This window comes from Ornithodoros turicata, chromosome 3, assembly GCF_037126465.1.
Source record: "Ornithodoros turicata isolate Travis chromosome 3, ASM3712646v1, whole genome shotgun sequence".
NCBI classification, from domain to species: Eukaryota; Metazoa; Arthropoda; class Arachnida; order Ixodida; family Argasidae; genus Ornithodoros; species Ornithodoros turicata.
Window position 1 is genome coordinate 55,048,464 of NC_088203.1, and position 16,044 is coordinate 55,064,507.

General features: G+C 44.6%; 2 long non-coding RNA genes across 4 annotated transcripts in view; one reads left to right on the forward strand and one right to left on the reverse strand.

Annotated features, from left to right (window-relative positions):
* LOC135388482 (uncharacterized) overlaps window positions 1-16,044 on the reverse strand; it is a 278,759-nt gene that overhangs the window by 206,389 nt on the left and 56,326 nt on the right. The window lies entirely within an intron of this gene.
* On the forward strand, window positions 1,071-4,474 carry LOC135387105 (uncharacterized). Its single transcript, XR_010420857.1, has 4 exons — window positions 1,071-1,231; window positions 1,329-1,440; window positions 1,922-2,004; window positions 4,461-4,474. It is a non-coding gene; the product is annotated as an uncharacterized LOC135387105 (long non-coding RNA).

The following is a 16,044-nucleotide window of genomic DNA, read 5'->3' on the forward strand; positions in this document are numbered from 1 at the left end:
GCGCAGGATCACGTGGCAGTTGCCACCCGAACATGAGTGTCAGTGAACTAGCGGTTTTAGGATATGGATCGGGCTCGCCTCATCCCTTTTGAATCAGGGCAGAGTTCGTGCTTTTGGATCAAGCCTGGGGCATCGCCGTCGTCCGTCTTCGGGTTCCGTCGTCTGCTAAATTACGTGAACTTCGATGTGCCGGTCAATTGGGGCACTGGTCAGCGCTGCAGTGCAGATTTGACGACACCGGATATAGTTGGGCAACCCGCCCAAGGTGAAAATCTGAACGGGAATCCGAAGTGGATCCATTTGCATGCCAAAGTGGTACAAACTGCTTCCGGTTCAGAGTGAATTGGTTCCACTTGGCTGCCAAATGGTTTCCAACTGGTATCTTTCAGGCTCCAGCTCAACTGGATGTGCATTCACCTGGTTCCGCGTAACTGCCAAGTGGTTTCCAACTGGTTTAACCCATGCTCCAGTTGCTGGATGTGCCTACACAGTAAATTTTTTTACACCCAGTTTTGCACCAAATCCGTGTTTTTCTACATAAGCACCCCTTTTTACTCCCTTAGGTGTAATAAAAGGCGTAAAAAACAGCGTAAGAAAAGGTGTTCTGAAAATTACACGGATTTTTACACCTACAGGCAAATCAAATGGTGTTACTAGAGTGTGAAAAAGGGTGTAAACACCAAAACACCCTTGTTACACGATTTTTACTCTTTTTGCGCGAGTTAAGGGTGTTAAAATGGTGTTAAAAGACATCAATGATGGTTTTGAGAGAAAGGCTATACTACCATCACTAGTGTTTTAGAAGGCACGAAGGAAGCACACACTGACGAGATATAGTGTTTATGGCAGGCCAAAGTCAGATGTGTGCAATTAGCTTCGTTTCGTTATTTTTCTTTTTTCCAAGAGGTAAACAGGCGTTGGTCCCCTGGCGGAAAACCCCGCCAGGGGACCGACGCACGTTGGAGTCGGTGGGCGGCAAGCCAAGCCAAGTCAATGCCGTCGGCGCGGCGTTCGTTTTGGTTCGTCTGGTATGGCGAGGCTGCGTCCGTTACAGTGAGATAGAGCTTGTTTTTCAGCAAAGATGACATACGTAGCGTGCCTAGTTGTGGTGCTTCATGCGGACATTAGACAAAAGTGCCTGCTTGAAGAGGACACTCCAACTGCTTTGAGGAGTGCTATCTCGGCTTCGAGAATTTTGGCGTCATACGTGAACGCCACTGACAGGATTCAGGTATGTTGCTTCTTGTGCCATACGCTTGAAGTAGAACACAGAACTACACATGCAGAGCGTTGTGATGACTTAGTAACAACATTGCTGTCACCTCTAGGTTCGGGATAGCGACTTCAGTGGGTGTTGAATTCGCGGAGGGCGATGAGATAATGCATACGGCGACAGTACCCGTCTTGCAACCTCACCGCCAGGAACGCTCGAAGGATTCAGTACGTATGAGTCGACTGTTATCCTATCTCTGCAATTTAAGCTATATTGTGATCATATAATAGTAGTGTTGCTCAGACTCTCATGCGTCCCGGAGCCCGCTACCATGTGTTGAAATAGCTTGTTTGGAAACTTAAAATTGCGCGTTGTGGTCGTCGCCAATGTCATATTCCTTTTCTCTCGCCACGGCATTGTTCGACATTGTGCAGAAAAGGAATGTCAGGCTCCCTTCTGGTAATTCATGCTGGTAGTTCATGGTGAACAGTAGGATTCAAGGGGAAGACGTCGAGCACTGAAGTGTTGCCTATCAAGCAAAAGCTATTGTTTTCTGTTGGAAAATCAGTGTGTATTGGGTACATATCGGCTGTGCTGTGTGCACTTGGTGTTTTCTCGCTGAAAACCGTAAAAATTCAAATTGGGAGTATATTTACATGTAAAGTTACTGAAAACAGTAAGTTGTGTTCCCTGTTGGGGCTTTTACAGACCTCCTTGCTGTCCACGCCCTGCGAATACTGGGTTCGTGCGTGAAGGGTTCCGAAGCAATAAAGAACATGTTTGTGCATTATGTAAGTATATTCCACTTATAATCATGATCATAGTCCTGCAATTTGGTAAATTTAGAGAGTACGCAATGGTACCAGTGAATCTCATGGTAATTGAATTACTGGGTCGTGTAAGAGAATATCTATCACTATTTTTATCGATATTGAAATAGATAAGCTATGTATATAAATATTGACGTTGTGTCGGTTCAGAGACAGATGTCTTAGAGCTAGAAGGTCGATAAGGCATGGTTATGCCCAACTAAGCGCAACGTACAAGTGCAATTTATTTGAAGGCTGATGACGTCGCACAACTATCTCAAAAGCTGTAGATCTGGTACCGATATTTTTCATTGAATGTCCACTTACATATCGATATACTAACAATTTCCAATATCGATGTAAGATTGTGTTCATCAATATTTTTATCCAATCTCGATAATGATATATGTGGAAATTTTTTTGATACCTTTGCTCCTCTACAGGTTTTCCCGCACATTTTAATCCAAGCGTTACCCAATTTAACCCACTGGTCCACCACATTAATAAAAAACACCAACCAATTTAATCCAAACGCTACCCGATTTAATCCAAGCAACGTGTGTAAATATATTCCTTCATGGAAATAGACATGACTAAGAGTTTTGTGATTATGCCAATGTACCTGGTACCTGATATCCGTTCTGTTAATGTATCCTGAGTTTAACACCTGATCTGTCAACCCCTTTTTTTGCAGCGCTTTTGCAGTGTCTTATGACTGCTTTTTGTAGTTATGAGTTTTCATGACTATTTTCAGGATTTGTTCCAATAATTTATTATATCGGATTACTGTTGCTTCAAACAGTGTCATACAGTGTTTTATGACTGTCGACGGTCATATTGACATTCCATGACCATTTCCATGCCATGTGTCATGAATCGATTTTATGGGACTAGCGCTGCATCGAACAGTGTGATAGTGTTTTATGAGTACCGATGGTCATTATCACATTCCATGACTATTTTCATGATATGTGTACCGAATCAATGTTATGGGACTACCACTCTTTCAAACAGTGCGATACAGTGTTTTATGACTATGGATGGTCATTATCACGTTCCATAACTATTTGAATGACATACCATGAATCAATTTTATGGGACTACTGCAGCTCCAAACAGTGTCATATATGTGTTCTGTGACTACTGACGGTCATTATGACATTCCATGACTATTTTCGTATGTGCCGCCACGAGTCAGTTTTATGGGACTACTGTTGCTTCAGTGTCATAGCTCTTTTCTGACTATCAATGGTTGTTATGACACTCCATGAGTTTATTCATGAATTGGGTAATGACTATGCTTTGTCCGAACACCGTTTTCCATGCCGTGTTGTAAGTGTTTTATGACTTCAGACGGCTGTTATGATATTCAATGGCCATTCTCATGGTTCTGTGTCATGAAACGTCGTTATGGGGCTATTGCTGCTTCACACAGTGTCATATAGCGTTTATGACTACCAACAGTCATTATGACATTCCATGATATTTTCATAATATCACAATGGCCTGACTCAATGCAACTCAGCTTCTTCAGATCATGTCATGCAGTGTTTTATGACCATCTACTACCATCTTAGTGACCATCGGCAGTCATAAAAAAGTGTGTGACACTGTGTGAAGGAGCAGTATAGCTGCATAGAGTCATGACCCGCATTATGAAAATAGTCATAGAATGTCATAATGGACAACTGTAATCGTAAAACAATATATGGCAGCGTTTGAAGCCGTGGTAGTCCCATAACATTGTTTCATGGTACATATCATGAAAGTACTTATGGAATGTTATAATGACCGTCGTTAGTCACAAAACACTGTATGACACTGTTTGAAGCAGCGGTAGTCCCTTAAAAGCAATTCATGGCACCATATCATGAAAATAGTCATAATGACAAAAAGCAGTCATAAACACCGCATAACATGCAAAAACCAGGGGTTGTTGGATCAGTATTCATAAACTTGTGATACATTGGCGTAACCATGAAAGTTTCAGTCATTACAGTTACCATGACGGAATAACACAGAATACCTTTACACATGTCGCTCGTATTAGACTACGTAGCGTTTACATTAAATTGGTTGGTGTTTGGATTATTTTGGTTGTCCAATGGATTAACTTGGGTAGCGCTTGGATGAAAGGGAGTGACCAGTGGATTAAAATGAGCGAGAAAACCTGTAGTAATTACACAACAGTCGTACAAGTATGTAGTTGAGACAGTGTTTCCATTTGGAAGGCACAGTCTCTTTGCATATGGGAACTGTATGAACATCTCAGGCAACATTTGTCCTAGATGATAACAGTTCTGAAATTGCTATGCAAATTCCCTGAGCAGTGAAAGAAGGACGGGGTCATATATTTGTGTACTACAATTCTATCCAATGTTCAAGGCCACACTATTCACACCATACGCATTCCTAAACCTGTGTTTCCCCTTTCATAGGATACACCTGTGCCAGTGACACCGTGCATCATGTTCACTGGGAGCAGCATTGAAGAAGCGGAGCATATGGACCTCTATGTCGGCGAGTAGCGCCTTCTCAGAACCATCGACCTTGAAGAGGGCTTGGCTGCCATTCTTGCAGCTATTGGTTAATTCATATTGTCTACAGTGCAAAGCCGCACCGTACATTTTGAAGCCTGGAAGAGCGGTGCCTGAAAGTGAGTGACTCTCGTGTAAGAAGCCCCGTGGATCAATTTTTTCAACAGTTACGGAAAAGAGCTTGTGGATGCTTCGAACATCTAAAACATTTGCTACTTTAACTGACTTGTAGTGAGCCCTGCATCCCCCTCCCCCCTCCCCCGCCCACCTCCCAAACAGGCAGCCATTTCGTCAAGGAATTGGAAATTCTTCGGAAGCACGGGTGTGTTATTTCTTGTTCTTTGGCACTGAACTCTCATAAGCCTGGGGGATTACCATTCTTCTGGCAATGTAGCCGTCCATTTGTCAACATATCTGGCACAGCGCATTACATTTAGGCAAATTACTTTGGGTATTCTGTGCTTCCATTTCTAGTCTTTAGTATGTGCTCTTGTTAAGAGATAGTCTTCTATCCGTTTTCTTTTTTCTGCTTGCCAGAAAAGCTGTTTTCTTTTGTAAAAGCTGTTTGCTGGCTGTTTTCATTACCCTTTCGCATCAACGCTATTTGCAGTAGCTTCTTATTTGGTGTACTGGATCTGTAGTGGTGCCTTATGTGGGGGGGGGGGATATGTTTACTATATATAAGAATAAGAGGGAAAGGTTAGCCACCGGTATGGCGGCTTGCTATTAAACATTTAAACATTTAATATGCCTTTTCATCGTATTTTTGGTCTCATTGCTGCTGTTTCAATTAGTTATGTCATCAAGGACTCAGTTCTGCTTTGCCTTCCTTCCACATACTGTGCATATTGTTCCACTCTGGGCAACGTTATAAGGAATTTAGTTTCACATGTGTACATGCACTTGCACTTCGCCAATAAACATAACTTTATCGTCATACATTGTTCCAGGCATATTCCTCACATTCAGGCACGCTGTTGAGCTGGTCGGGCTGTCCTTCTTTTCCAATCTGCGGAACACCAGTCCTCCAGTGACCTGCCATAATGGCTTTCTATTGCTCGTCTGGTGCGCCAAAAATCTCAGATTATACAAGGTGACAAGCCGAGGCCTCGCAAGATTTCCGTAACCAGCATGTGCAGCTATGCAACAACCAGCTCAACAGCGGAGGTCCGTGCAGTGCTGCGTCCGAAACACTCCATTGTAAGGGTGTTTCTTCTGCAAAACACCCCTTTCAATCGGTGTTTTTGGCAGCTTACACCTTATGGAAGGGGTGTTTTGTGCCGATTACACCCTTTTAGAAAGGTGTAAAAAATTACACCCTGGTGTATGGTGTAAAATTTACACTGATATGAGGTGCGCTATGGGACAAACCATTTACACTAAAAAGGTGTAAAAAAAATTACTGTGTACCGTTTAGTTCTACAGCGCGAAGTAAATGTGGTATTCGACTTCGCTGGCAAGTGGACTTAATTGTGTAATTTTGACACCTGCCCTAGAAAATAGAAATACGCGAATCTTCACCGGGGTTGAATTGAAGCCGCTCTGCATTCCTTGCAGGTGTATACAGCAGATACGTGCACCGGGCGTTTTTGCAAGATAAATGATAATGTCCAGTTACATTTCATCATATATCAATCGTTTATGGTCCTACCGCAATTCGCCCAAGTTACTTTTTGTCGGTAAATATACCAGAAACATTCGCACAGAGTACCGAAATCGAACTTTGCGTAATTTTCACTTGAGTTTGAAACCGAAACTTTAACTACCTCGTTGGTCGACAAGACGAGCAGGCTGAGCGCCATCTGCATCAGTACGTGTTTTGAGGAACAGCGGAGGGGGCGAGGATGAGGAAGGTGAAGAATGTGTCATACAAGGAAACCCTGTAACCAACGAATTTCAAACAAAGTATCTCGGTATAATGATAACAGCGGAGGAACAGTATCTGAAGGAGCAGGAGAAAATGTTGAAAACAAATGCGACTAAATATGTGGGACTGCTTCGGGCGAGCCCTATGGGCATTTACCCGATTGGAAGTGATACGGGAATTATGGAAGGCTGTGGCAGTACCAGGTCTCACATACGGTAATGCAGTGCTATATGTATGTCTTCGAGCACGACACGGTTCCTGGATAGGAAGCAAAAGGAGGTTGGGAGATCAGCGTTGGGAGCCCATAGGTCTGCACCAAATGCAGCAATTCAAGGGGAGATCGGGTGGTCGAGTTTCGGCGCCCGAGAGGCTACAGCGGAGTTGGGCTTCGAAGAAAGAATCAGAATGCTACCGGAAACATGGCGAAAACCGTGAAATTAGGGACCTTGTGAGAACATCGGAAACAAAAAGGTGGTTTGACGAAGTAGGTTCCAAATCTGCTTTGACGGTATACGCGGGACCTAAAAACGAAATAAGGAAAGAAAACATCTACGACAACTCATTCGCAAGTTCAATGTTATTTGAGGCACGGGCAGGAGTCCTACGCACAAGGGAATGATGGGCGAAGATTAATGCAAACAGGGACTCGACCGTCTCGACAATGAAAATGATGAAGATTGAGTGCGCCATCTGTGGAGCCGAAAGAGAGACAATTGAGCATTTGGTGCTTTTTTGCGAAGGAATTTCTCCGAGGTGTGAAACGAACTCATTGGTTTTGGTGAAAGGAAACAAATGAGACACGGATGGAATATTAGGGTTCCCAGCCGAGACGCGCAGAAAGAACTGCTACGTCCACCCGTTACAAAGAAAGGGCATGGCCATCAGTATCATCATCATCATCATGAAATGTCGTTGGGGTAGGCGGTTGGTCGTCGGTCTCGTCGGTAGCAGTTCCCGTTTTTCAACTCTTCAAAACGGGCAAAAAAAACGTGAATATTTTTGAATCCCTATTGTCAAGTGCTACATTGTGCATAGTTTGTCTTTACAACTTCTGCACCAGCTAAATCGCGAGAAACTACGAGTGAAGCATATATGACTGCAATTACGCCGGTGAGTAGTATAGTGATTTGATATTTATGCACGTTTATCTGAATGGGTAGATATACTCCCTGTTATTACTGTTCTTCAAAATGGCTTAAAGATACTGTAAAGCAGCACCGATCAAATGTCATTGAGTGTGGCTATTCGATAGTCCAAGCCACCAGGACAAAAAGTGCGCAAGTTTCATTCCAATCGACGGTGCAATTAATTAGAAAATTACAATTAAAGATTACGGGCAACACTGTACTAGGTATTCGAAATGAATCCGTACTCTTGACACATACAGCGGCAACCACATTGCATGCGTATAACACTGGGCCCGACATAACAATCCACCATAAAATCCGCCCCTGCAATCCACAAAACGATCCACATCTGAGGATAAACGGATAAGCGAACTGAAATGAAATGCTGAGCCGTCGAAAAAAATGTGTCAGACGTTCAAGAAGCCAGACAGCGTCGGGACTTGTTTGTTCACAGAGGTTCACAGAGAGCGAGTTTGTTCGTTCGAAAGAGGCCGCGAACAGAAGGAGCGCGCAGGCGCAGAAGAGAAGTAGGGAGAGCCTCCATCGAACAGCGGCCAGCGCTGGGTTGCTTCGCAAAAACAGGGGTTAACAGGTTAAACTGTTAACAGGGGTTTCAGATTGCATAAGTAAACAGGAAAACTAATAATATGGTTACTAAAATAACGAAGTTCCGATGTAATAGTGTGTAATACCAATTTTCAGTGTTGCCCGCTGTACAGGGGGTTGTTTGACACCAGGCGTCGCACCGCTCCACTACGCCGCATCTTTCATGGCAAATTAAAAATATTTATAGCGCGTTGTCGGTCGTATGGTTCCGCATATAGTATTTAGAAGCAACAAAGTCTCTAGTCACATCACCGGCACATCATGCTTGTCTACTGCTTTACAGTACCTTTAAGTGCAGGCTAGCTAGCGGGGGAACTCCAAGATCTCCTGCTCAGGCTTGTAACTGACTTTGTTACCTGTATCTTGTCTTTCAGCTGGCAGTTTGTCATAAAAATGGAGGACACTTGCAAGATACTTATGAATCGTGCGGAATAAGGGCTAGCACGACTGAAGTGTTGCGTGAGTGTTGCAGGAAGATTATTTACAATTTTATGTATGGCATTACGTGTACTTTTGCAGCATGGTTTTCTACAGGTTTTCTCAATGAAACGACTGAATTCCCAGTTAATTCACAATCGGGTATGGACAGGAGTACTTTTTACTATCAGGCTGGTATAGTGTTGTGAACTGTACTTTTTGCACAAAACAGGATTGCAGATACTAAAGTAGGAATGTGGGGAACTTGATGTTGACTATTCATCTCAAAGCAGCAACGCAGGACACGGACAAGTGAAAAAGCAACAGTCCTATTCACTCGTCGTTTGTGTCCTGTGTAGCAGCCTTGGAATGGACAGGATTGCTGATAGTTGGTGATCTAAGCCATCTTCAGGTGAAGTAGCATTGATGTCTATTGGTACAAATTTGCGCCTTGAAGTGTTATATGACATGATGTGACATGTATTTTTCTGAGATGCCAAAAAAGTCTGTTCAGTTCCTTGAGTCGATAGTAGGCATTCTGAGTAATCCAATTCTTGAACGTTTAATTACTTCTAGAATATTCTCAGAGTGAGAAGACACAATCAACAGACCACTACCACGCACTGGACTGCATTGCCCTGCAACAGTATGTACTGTCATTGGAATATGCTCGAATACATGTACCCATTTTTGTGGTGTGTAGTAAAGTGATATATTCATATTCTCTAGATTTTGTGCTTTCACTGAGATTGTAGTGCTGTTAGCATAGCTGGACGTCCTCACTCGAGGACACTCATGAAGACGCCTCACCCTCACCTCACGACGATGAGGTGAGGGTGAGTGAGGCCAGACCACGCTGAACGTTCCTCACGAGGACAGTCGTGAGGCACTGTCCCTCATGAGGCCCACCGTGAGGGCCCTCATGAGGCCAGTCGTCGTGAGGCCATCAATACGTGAGGGTACAAGGTATTCCGTGAAGAGCCTCACGGATGAGGCCGTGAGGCCCTTTGTGAGGAACCTCACGGATGAGGCTGTGAGGCCTTTCCTGAGGAACTTCACGGATGAGGCCGTGAGGCCTTTCGTGAGGGACCTCAGGGATGAGGCCGTGAGGTCTCACGGCTGAGGCCATGAGGCCTTTTGTGAGGGACCTCACGAATGAGGTGATGGGTTCGGGCTCCTTTGTTCTGATGTCAAACACTAACGTTAAACCTCAGTGTGACAGTAACAACTGTTACCAAATTTATCCAAGCACAGCACGAAACCCTATAAGCAGCTTAATGCCGCGTAGTATCATTAGTACCAACTACCGACACAGTAGTCCAACGCCGACGTGTCATGTGAAAGTTCTTATGAAGCTCATGTGCCTCCTAGTGACTTGAAGACACGACAGGCCATGAAGGTATTCACAAGGCGACGGCTCGTGAGGATGAGCGGTCGTGAGGCCATGAGGGCCCTCATTAGGCGACAGCTCGTGAGGATGAAGGGTCATGGGGCCATGAGGGTCCTCATTAGGACGTGAGGGAGGGCCCTCATGACGTGAGGATACGTGAGGATGAGGACCCTCATGAGGTGAAGATACATGAGGCCATAAGGGTTGTAATAGCCTCATAAGGTGAAGGCAAGTGAGGATGAGGATGGTGAGGCCTTTCGGGATCCCGATGCCCTGAGGTGAGGTTTGTGAGGGCAAAATTTAAAATGGAATGTGAGGGTGAGGGCGACTGAGGTTTAGTTACAGGTGAGGAAAATTTGGTGAGGGTGAGTGAGGCCAATGAAGTCTGTGCTTCGTGAGGTGAGGATCAGTGAGGCCGCAGGAAAATGCCCACATATGGCTGTTAGTAGTCAAAGGTGTATCTTCTGCTTCAGCGCGGCTCCGGAAGCTGATTCTGAGCCAGCTGAAAGTCGATTCTGGCTCTACAATCCACTTGCACGTGGATTATGGAACCAGAAATTGATTCCTAGCTGGGAATTCATTTCTGGTTCCATAATCCACTTGCAAGTGGATCCACTTCAAGACGGAAATTGATTCCTAGCTGGAAACCGATTACTGGTTCCATAATCCACTTGCAAGTGGATCCACTTCAACAATTTTTCCACCTGCCGGGGCTGTCGATCGTTTCTAGACCGCGCGAAAAACGTGCTAGCTGGCAAATTCCGTGCGCTGGGAAAGCACCACGCGAACATGCGGGATTGCTTGGCTTCGACCGAGCGAACATGACTGCTCCGGATCTGAAAAAAAAAAAAAAAAAGAAGAAGGAGTTGCCACGAAATGACCACCTGAATACGCCATTATGCTTCGAGGGTGTCCGCCTTGGCATGAGTTGGGGACTCGGCATTACCCTCAACTCTGGTTATCATCACGACGTTTGTTTGGTTTTGAGGCGATTGTGTAAAGGTGTATCACGCCTGAGACACTCGCCGAGTTTCACGGCCAGCACCAGAAGGCGCCACTGTGGAACTGGAGTAAGCGCCACCACCTTGATGGACTTCTTAGATGTTTCATTCATTATTGTTGTGAGTATTTTCTGTACTGTTGGCGCAGTATGACAGCACGAAGAAAAATATTTCCTGGATGAAATAAAGCATCGGTGGTTTTTGTTGAGCGTATGTCACATGATATCGGCCGAAACCTTTGCAGACCTTGGACCTTGCACCCGCGCGGAGCGACGCGCATTGTATAAACCGGCGAAAGTAAATGGATGGATTGCAAGCAGGTGGCCGTTTTTCATGCGTCGTTATCGCGTTCCCTTCGAAAGGGAAGAAAAATGCCTTCAGGACTGGGGAGGCTCGTCAATTGTGCGCTAAATGGTGCAACAATTCCGGGAGACAGCGCGGAATAACATTTTCGCGAATTCCTGTGGATGAAAGGTACGTACCGACAGTTACGGAACTGCCTGCCTGCATGCCAAACTTTTTGTTATTAGAGAAGTGAATGTTACCGCATTGTTATTCCACATCGAGCTGTGATACGTAAAATGATGAGAGGGAAAAAGAATAATTGTAAATGAACTTATAGTGACATATAAATGGACGACAGGCGCACAAGCGTTCGGCTGTAGTTGTCCTTTTCTGGATCCATGCCCATTTATCTATTCACGTTCTCCTTCTCTCAACTCTCTAGTTAGTAGCTTGGACAAAATTCGTACCTAAGCACTGCGTGCGCTTCAAATTGTGAAGCTGTACAGTGTCTGAACTGAACGCAATCTGATATCTTATTAAATGTAGGGATTCATGTTCGCGTTGCTTCCTTTTTGTACAAAAATTGTGAGCTCCAGAGCCTGTTGTTTGCATAAAAGCTTCCCTAGGAATCTTTAATCTTTCTACTTGAGATGCTCTCTGATTTCACTAATGTCACTTCTGAGCGATGACGATAACTGTATTGTAATTTCTGACAAGCAAAACTAAGGAAAATATAGTGAGGGCGGGAATGCATGGGCACATATACGAGCACCATTTTGACATTCCACATGGAAAAGTGAAAGGGAAATATTGTAATCTTACTACAGGATTGAAACCTGGTTGAGATATGCTAACAGGCCAGACTTACTGGGAAGGGCTAGGAGGCAGGTGAATGCCAGCTACAGTCTTTGCTCAGCACATTTCAAGCCTAGTGACTATGCCGATCCAGCTTGTACGCGGTTGAAAAAATCTGCGGTGCCAAGTGTTCCAGAAGACAATGCAAGAGTGCATTTCTTGGTTAGCAATGGCACGTAAAACTTCCCAGGGAGTACATAGTGGGCTAGTAGACGTCTAAATGACGTCTAAAAAAAGAGATAAGGAATGTCTATAGAATGTCTAGGCACTAGACCAAATGTCAAGTATCCGTCCACTAGACGTCAAATAACACGTCTGGCACATACTGGCGTCATACAGGCACATACTTGAAACTGAACAGGTTCGAACTGGTTGGATGGATGGATGGATGATGGATGGTGATTGGGTAAACGGGCAGACGTCATTGCCATTGCTTTAGCTCGTGCTTATTGAGTACTTATTGTTTGTAATATTCTTTAATTTCCGTGGCCGTTCATTATAATTGGGTGGCGGAGGTTAAATGTTAAATAACACATATGCCAATCCAGCGGAAGTGACACCAACATCATCATCATTATGCCATCGCCCTCGTCGTTGCAGCGACGAGTGACGAATGTCGTATTTTGGTGCTGTGTGTTGAAAATCGCTGTTCTTTTTGCAAAACATTTTATCGGTGCCTTTGCTACTGAGCTACAGTAGCCTAATATGTAGCGGACTGCCTGTTCAGCGGTTTCAAATAGATACCATGGGCAGTTTCAAGATTTTTTGAAGGGTCCTGAAATCCCTGAGTCACGTCCGATTACATTTTACTGCTGCAGCTGTGTAGCTTGTGGGAAAATGTTATGTGCAGTAAACAAACACCTGCCATCTGCTGTTCACAGTACGTGCAAAGTGCTTCTGTGTTTATGGAGCAATGGTGTTTATAGTGCTGCGCTGAACGATTCGTCGGAGTCGTCGACTTTTTTATTGACATTTCAGTGATTCGATAATTTAGTTGCTGATGACTGAGTTGGTGTAGCGTAGTATTCTGCAGGGAAGTTTCTGACGTACAAGATTTACATTTACCAGCAACGGTAACACCATCAGGAACGCTAGTTCAAGAAACATTGCCCCGAACAAATGCGGGCTTTCGTTAAGAAAACAGATATATATTCAGTAAAATATTACTTCACAGCACTTAGATTACGGTAATGTCTTCCAGTTGTGGATGCTATATATATGCATGTCAGTGAGCCAAAAAAACACGGATCCATCATGTGTATGGACATTATTTAAATTATCATCAAATTATCAAACCAAATTATCATCAAATATTCAAATTATCAGTGGCAATTGCCAGTGTATACTGGTGGACAGGTAACCAGGAAGACAAAAATACCAGGATGGCAGGATGTCTACAAAATGATAATGAGGACCTTAAAGATTCGCATGACATAGTAATTTTAGGCGATTTTAACGCTCACATCGAGGAATTGGACAACCGCATCGACAACAATGGAAGGAGACTGCGGAATGTAGCAGATTACCATGGCCTGACTGTGACGAATCTGATAGACCCAATTGAAGATGGATTCACGTGGTGCCAGGCGGACAGAAAGTCGAATATAGATTATTGCCTATTATCAGCAAGGGCAACGGAACGATTTAACAACTTTTACATCGACATGGATGGAGATATAAGTCTTGGCAGCGACCACAAGACAATTATTGTGACACTTGGAGGACACTCTACCATAAAATGTAAAGACATCCAGCAAAAAGTGAACCTATCGGATACCGAAATGATGGAATTGATGAAGGAGTGGGAGGAGGAGCAAAAGACATTTCATGACTACACAGACTGGGTGGGAAAGGCTGCGGAAACCATTGAGAAGAAGAAGAATGAAAAAGAACCAGCGAAGCTACACCACAGAGCTTGGTGGGACCAGGAGGTGAAGCAGGCCATACATGATAGAAGAGAAGCATGCAGAGCCCACCGCCGATGCATCTCGCTGAAAGAAACTAAAGAAGAAATTATAAAACCTTGGGAACTCTATCGAAGACTAAAACAAGAGACAGCGGAAATCATTCAGAGAAAAATGAAAGCATTTAACGACAGATTCCTCCAGGAAATTCGGCATAGTGGTAGGGAAGGCCCGAGGAAGTTCTGGAAACATATTAAAAAGAATGGAAGCAAACCAAGCAGAAACAGGAGATCCTCCACCCAACAAAGGGGAAACCGCTGACTACACAGGAACTACGCTGTCATGTGACGCAGCACTTAGCATCTATATACAGTAGCAGACACGCAGAGGAGGCGGACGACCCACCAGAAGAGCGTGATCAAAGGACAGTGAGCGCAGGGACACAAGCCCAGTCCAGCATCTGCCAGGCAATAACTACAGAGGAAATCACCAAAGCCATTCGTAGCTCGCCCACCAATACCGCAACGGGACTGGATGGCATCCCGGCAAGTGCAATGAAAAATCTGAAGGGGGAGAGGTTGGAAGAACTGATATGCTTCTTTAACAACATGATAGAAACAAAAAGTATCCCCGAAAATTGGAAGATAAGCCTTGTCTCACTAATATTTAAAGGAAAAGGTGACAAGAATGATCTGGCTGCATACCGTCCAATATCAGTAACGTCAGTGCTCTACGGGATCTTCACGAGGATACTAAAACACAGATTACAAGCATTTGTGGAGGAAGGAGGACTACTAGGAAATCTACAATTCGGATTCAGTGGGGGGCAGGCAAATAGAAGACAACCTATTCGTACTGACACAATGCATTGAAATAGCAGACAAAGAAAAGAGAGAACTCTATGCGTGCTTCCTAGACATTGAGAAGGCTTACGATAATGTTATACATACAGTCTTATGGCAGCAACTGAAGAGCCTTAACATTGACAGTGATATGGTGGAACTGCTTCAGAACATATTCAAGGATACCAAGATAATTGGCCAATGCGGGGGGGGGGGGGGGAATCCGGACAGAAGAAATTTTAGTAAACCGAGGACTCAGGCAAGGATGCCCACTGTCCCCACTACTATTCATGTGTTATTTGGCTCAAATGGAAAGGACACTAGAAGAAACGCACATGGGATTCGACATTTCCACAACAACATAGGACAACCTGTCAAGCAACGGATACCAGGGACAATATACGCAGACGATATCCTTCTCCTGGCAAATAGCCGCAACGAAATGCAGGGACTGATCGACATATGTTCAGGGTCTGGGAAAGACTTGGGACTGAAATTCAGCGCATCGAAAAGTGCCATCATGCATTGGGGCACCAAGGGCGGACAGGACAGTGGGAACTTGGAACTCACGGTACAGAACAAACCCGTACAAGAGACGGATGAAACGAAGTATCTGGGGGTTGTATTTCGGGCGGAGCGGGACTACCTCCGGGAACAGGAGAGACGACTGAGAATTAAGGCAACAAAAGCAACTGGCATACTCCGTTCCCGGGCCATGTGGTCCTTTAATAGATTCCAAGTCATGCGTGAGTTATGGAAGGCAGTGGGCGTACCTGGCCTTACGTACGCTAACGCTGTGTTATGCATGACGTCAGCTACCACGACATTCTTGGACAGGAAGCAGAAAGAGACGGGACGCGCGGCACTGCGAGCCCATAGGTCGGCACCGAGTGCCGCAATCCAAGGGACATGGGCTGGTCCAGCTTCAGCGCTCGCGAAGCAGCAGCAAAAATTGGATTCGAGGACAGAATTCGGACGGCGCCAGAACAATGGATTATCGACAAAATTTACAAGACCATGATATACAAGGACATAAATACCACGTGGAGGAAGAAAGTGAGAACCCTGAAGAACGAGATTGGCATCGCGCAGAAGACGCTGGCAGACGACACTCTGATCACAAGACGGGAAATACGGGACCAAACGGCGCATTGGGAAACGACGAAATGGAGGAATGTCGTGAACTCAAAG